At 36.2% G+C, this 5954-nt stretch overlaps 1 long non-coding RNA gene across 1 annotated transcript; it reads left to right on the top strand.

Annotated features, from left to right (window-relative positions):
- The first annotated feature begins 2741 nt into the window (after positions 1–2741).
- LOC144330535 (uncharacterized) lies at positions 2742–5613 on the top strand. Its single transcript, XR_013396831.1, has 2 exons — positions 2742–3057; positions 5268–5613. It is a non-coding gene; the product is annotated as an uncharacterized LOC144330535 (long non-coding RNA).
- The last annotated feature ends 341 nt before the right edge of the window (positions 5614–5954 follow it).

Here is a 5954-nt window from a genome sequence, read left to right as displayed (position 1 = left end):
CCTGCCTCAGCCTCCTAAGTAGCTGGGATTACAGACACCCACCACCATATCTGGCTAACTTTTTGTGTGTATATTTTTAGTAGAGACAGGATTTCGCCATGTTGGCCAGGCTAGTCTTGAACTCCTGACCTCAAGTGATCCACCTGCCTCGGCCTCCCAAAGTGCTGAGATTACAGGTGTGAGCCACCACACCAGCCTAATATTTTAAATATTATCACCACTAACAATGTTCTTTTCTTTAATGTGGCCAACAATTTATAACTTAATGAAGTGGTTCTAATTCTTTCTCTTTAAGCTATGTAAAGCCAATTTAATTCTCCAATACACATCTGCACACATGGTATCTATTTAAATATTAAAGATAACTATTTGGGGAAATCGCTTTAAAGCCTTATTTTACCCAGAACTTCCAAATAACTGTTACAGCTTGATTTATGAATTAAATGTAAAAACAAATAGTAGAACAACAAAAAGCATTCTAGAAAGCTTGAAAAAAATATCAATTTATATTTATTTACTCTCTGAGTTGGAAAGAACTTTCAAAGACTAAAACTCATTGGTGGAAAAGAGAAGAATTTAATAATTTCTAGTGCATTAAAATTTAAAACTTCTATAAAAATAACGAGGAATAATAACAAAAGCAAAGAAACTGGAAAAAAATTACTAGACAGATACACTAAAACATTGCTATAATTGTATCATGCAAATCAATAAAGGAGACACTAGGACTCCAAGTAGACAGCTGGCCAAGTTACATAAAAAAAAAAAAGAAATTCATGAATGTGATCATATAAGTGATTAATAAACTTAGACAACTGTTCAACCTCACAAATAGTCAAAGAAATGGAGCTTACACAGAACATGAATTTCCTCTCCCTTTCTACTAGAAAATATTTTAAAAATAATAACAGGATTTGGTGAAATGTGGATTCTTATCCATTTACCGGTGGGAGAAAAATACTGAAAAGCAATTTGCAGTATGTATGAGAAAACTTTATGCTTGTAGATAGTGCTTTAATTAAATGAATTGGGAAAGACTTCTTTCTGCATACCATATGCATTCCAGTGATATTTATAATAGTGAAGTTTGGGAGCAGTCTAAATGTTCGATGGTAAGTGATCAGCTGTGATATATCTTCACAGTGAAACTGTATGTGTTGTAAGGAAATTGTGTTTATAAGGAGTTTTTAAAAACATGAGTGAATGCTTATGTTTTTATAAATGACAAATACACAAATATTAGAAAGACTGTTTTCTACAATGGTTGAACCAGTTTACAATCCCACCAACAGTGTAAAAGTGTTCCTATTTCTCCACATCCTCTCCAGCACCTGTTGTTTCCTGACTTTTTAATGATTGCCATTCTAACTGGTGTGAGATGGTATCTCATTGTGGTTTTGATTTGCATTTCTCTGATGGCCAGCAATGATGAGCATTTTTTCATGTGTCTGTTGGCTGTATGCATGTCTTCTTTTGAGAAATATCTGTTCATATCCTTTGCCCACTTTTTGATGGGGTTGTTTGTTTTTTTCTTGTAAATTTGTTTGAGTTCTTTGTAGGTTCTGGATATTAGCTCTTTGTCAGATGAGTAGATTGCAAAAATTTTCTCCCATTCTGTTGGTTGCCTGTTCACTCTGATGGTGGTTTCTTTGCTGTGCAGAAGCTCTTTAGTTTAATGAGATCCCATTTGTCAATTATGGCTTTTGTTGCCGTTGCTTTTGGTGTTTTAGACATGAAGTCCTTGCCCAAGCCTATGTCCTGAATGGTATTCCCTAGGTTTTCTTCTAGGGTTTTTATGGTTTTAGGTCTAACATTTAAGTCTCTAATCCATCTTGAATTAATTTTTGTATAAGGAGTAAGGAAAGGATCCAGTTTCAGCTTTCTACTTATGGCTAGCCAATTTTCCCAGTACCATTTATTAAATAGGGAATCCTTTCCCCATTTTTTGTTTTTGTCAGGTTTGTTAAAGATCAGATGGCTGTAGATGTGTGGTATTGTTTCTGAGGACTCTGTTCTGTTCTATTGGTCTATATCTCTGTTTTGGTACCAGTACCATGCTGTTTTGGTTACTGTAGCCTTGTTGTATAGTTTGAAGTCAGGTCGTGTGATCCCTCCAGCTTTGTTCATTTGACTTAGGATTGTCTTGGCAATGTGGGCTTAAAGAACACATTTATAAGTGCTTTAACTTAGTTATTGCAAGAATGTAATTCAAAAGTATAATCTTGACATATCCTATTTTTGAATTTTTAATCATAATCATCTTAAAGCAATACAGATTTAATAAGCCTGAAAGTACAGGATAATTTCTTTGACAGAGCATTTCCATCCAGTGTCTCCCTTTATTCTTAGAACTCACTGAGCTCCCTTGGTGTATATCAAGTCTCCATTCACAGCTATCTAGTAGCTAAGTTAACATGGTGCTAGTTGCAGAGTTATATTTCATAGCAGTGAAACAACTAGTCTCTTTGTTGAGGCAACAAATATATCTATACACATAAACTCTCTAGGACAAAACCCGAAAATACAGGTTAGTTTTGTTGTAGTCTTTGCTGTAGTGTTCCTGTCAAATTACAAAGGTTACAACAAAACTCGGCCACCCAAACAAAGAGAAGAACATGGAAAAATGTCCTATGAAGCTGTGCCTGGGATGAGATACCAGAGTAGCCTCTGACCCAACATGTTTTGCAATGTGCTTCCATTCTTTATGCTGTCAGTGAACAGCTGTTAAACTCAGGGACAAGTTACAAGTTCTCTCGGCACAATTTGCAGAATCATCAGTTGGTATTTATTGTGGATGGCAGGAAAAGGAGAATGAGGTGTTCTTTTTCTATTGCTGGGTACAGGCAGATAGTCAAGCAAGTTTCATGCTTAGGGAAGCCTAGCAGCTGTGCTTGAGCACCACTGAACACAACTCACATTGAAGCCATCATAGAACAAGGTGTATAATGACATCCCAAGGTCCTTACCTCGGGATAAAGGACTACGGAGAAGAGACGTGCCTTTGCCATAAAGAGATATCCTAACATCAGAGCATTCTGGAATGTACTGCCAGAACGGGTAAGAAATTGTGTATCCTCAGAGAAGTTAGTATTTCCTTAAAAATAAACAAAGATTCTCTACTATTCCCAAAATGTTTTGGTACTTCAGTCCTGGGGAGGGAATTCACAGTCTAGTGTTGAGATTGACCCACTCCTTATTTACAGAGGATTTGCAATAAATAATGCAGGATTTTAGCAGCACTGTTAGTGTATTCATTCCTAGTTTATGATTATGGAACTGTCTTACTACAATTTACTAAGATATATTGATTATAAGGTTAGTAGTTAATATTATTGCCATTAGTATGTATCCAGAAACAACTAATATTTAATATAAGGCATGACCTATGTAGTAGTTGGTATTATTATTATTATTATTATTTTACTATGGATCATTTGCCCACCATATGGAAAATCTTTCTTATTCCTGGTTTGGGCCAAGTGATAAGCAATTTCTCTCTATGTAGAGACTGAAAGGAGCAGATGTATATAGATCACTATATATCTTTTAATGAGTTTCTATTTTACAATCAATCAACCAATAGTTTGAGAAATGAATTTTGCTTCTCTCTTTTGGTCATTTTAAGTGGTTCACTCGGTAAGTTTAGTAGATTTAGTCAAGACTAAACACCAGAAAATGACCTGTTTTAATGACCATGCTGTCCTTACTAATTTTTTCTTCAACAGTGTATTTTTAAATAATATGGTTGCTTTAACTGATTGGACAAATGTCAAGTGACTAAATGACAGTAAAATTTTGTCAAAAATATCAAGTGGGTTGCATTCTTCTTATGCTAGTATATAAAGTCCAAGTTATCATTTTAAGGAATCAAATTAGGAGAAGTTTCTAGTTGATTATTAGTAATTTATTATTATTCATGATTTTTGTATTTTGTATGCTGTATATCCTTCAGGAAAAATGTGAGGACAGGAATTCTAGGAAGTTAAGCAATTATTACTGTACTTCGTCAGGAAGCATAATCTACTGTTATCTTCACAATCGTTTGAAGGATATTTGGTGTAGCTTCTAATAAGGTTTGAGTCTGTTTTAGATGAGAGATTACATTAGCTGTCCAAAAGCCTGTTAAGGAAAGAGAAGAGGCTCCCTTCCCTGACGCCTGGGCATGCAGTTGGATAAAAATGTAGCCACTTCATCCTCAAAGGGCTTTAACTGAAATGACCTCCAGTAGGTCAGGAGAAGAAAAATGGTCCATTGGAAATGTCCCTTGTTTCGTAATTTAGGAAATATACTTTCATTTTGAAAGTTTGACATTTTGTTCTCACTTACCAAGAACATACCCCGAATATTTTTTCTTCTTCAAAAAAAATCCTTGTATTTCCAAATCACTAGTCAGAGTATAAGGTAAGGAAAAGGAATAGTAATTTAAAATATTGCAATGATAATTTGAATGAGCACTTGGGACCATATACTACCCTGGAAAGAGGATACATTAGAATAAACTGAAAAATCACTGAAAAGGCCCACAGAGTCTGAGGCAGACATTGGTTTTGTTGAGATATCAAGGATGTGCAGACCTAGATGTGGAGCATAACCAGAAAGCCCATAGCAGATCCATTTAAGCAGACTGGTACACAACAGAGCTCCCACAGGTGTTTCTTGGTTGTGCTTTTTTGTGGCCCTCACTTTCTTTGCCAATAAAAATAATGGTGAAACAATTAAAATGTGCTAATATATCCTCAGTCTTAACTTTTCCCTAACCACAGCTGTGCATTCTTATTTATTTTTACATTGAAAAACAAATGGGGAAATATTCAGCCTTTTAAGAGTCTTGACACATTGGCCAGTGGTTTGATGAATCATATTATAAATAACTCTCAGAGAGTTCACCATTCTGATGAATAATGGCTCTCTAGTGCCTTCAGAGGAATGTGGTTTGGGGACAGGTACATGATCCTATGAGTCAGGGGTCCTCAGTTCTATCTTGTCACTGACAATTGCCCATGGCCTAGAAGAGTGACTTTTAGGTCTTTGAAAATGTTAATGTCCCTGCTTAGATAAAGGTATAAGGTTAGCGTGAACTTGAATTTCCTTGAACTCAGCTTTCTATGGGGCAGAAGAGTAGGAAGAACACAGTGGGGAACACAGCCTGTGCCAGCCAAAGGCTGGAAGTCCTCAGTTTTTGACAGCTTTCTTCTTTGCCTTGTTCCTTCTGGTGCCCCTTCTGGGTGCCCAGTGTTCTCAGCTGTCTTCTCTCTCCCCACCTGCAGCACCCACTGTGATGCATGGAGATGTCCTCGCCACAACACTATGCTGCTGATTCTTGGCCTGTGCCAGAGTTTGGTGGGGGTTTGCATGGGCTTTTGGAGTCAGACAGACCTGGATTTCCATTTTAGCTCTATGCCCTACCATCTTGGCCTGGATCAAGTTCCCAAGCACCTCAAAGCCTGGGCCCTAATCTGTGATACGAGGTTTTAAAAACTACCACACACGGTCGTGTCAATATTAAATGAGATTATGCAGTTAAACCTCACACACAGCTCAGCTGTGATTTTCTCCTTTTCTTTCCTTTCTGCTGTTATCTTTTACTTCAAAATAAACTTTACCTGACCTGTATTTTAGTGTTTCAATGTTGGACACGTCATGTAAGTGATCTCAGTTAATTCTGAGACAATGCTTTTCAACTGATACCATTATAAAGGATAATTTTCAAAACAGTAACGCTATGACTCATATAAAATGAACATGCAGCGAAGATTTTACTTAGCTCATTCATTACTAAGGGAACTGACAAAATGAAAAACTAGTTCAAATTTGAATTTAACTTGTAAAGACTTACATTTTCAACCAGACAGATTTGATTCATATTGCCCTAAAAAAGAGTCATATGACATAGTTGCATCTCTATCATTTTTGTATAAATTAGCTTTTATCTCTAGCAAGTTGTGAAATAACCT

This window comes from Macaca mulatta, chromosome 8, assembly GCF_049350105.2.
Source record: "Macaca mulatta isolate MMU2019108-1 chromosome 8, T2T-MMU8v2.0, whole genome shotgun sequence".
In the NCBI taxonomy this organism is placed as follows: Eukaryota; Metazoa; Chordata; class Mammalia; order Primates; family Cercopithecidae; genus Macaca; species Macaca mulatta.
This window is presented reverse-complemented; position numbering and strand designations above follow the sequence as displayed.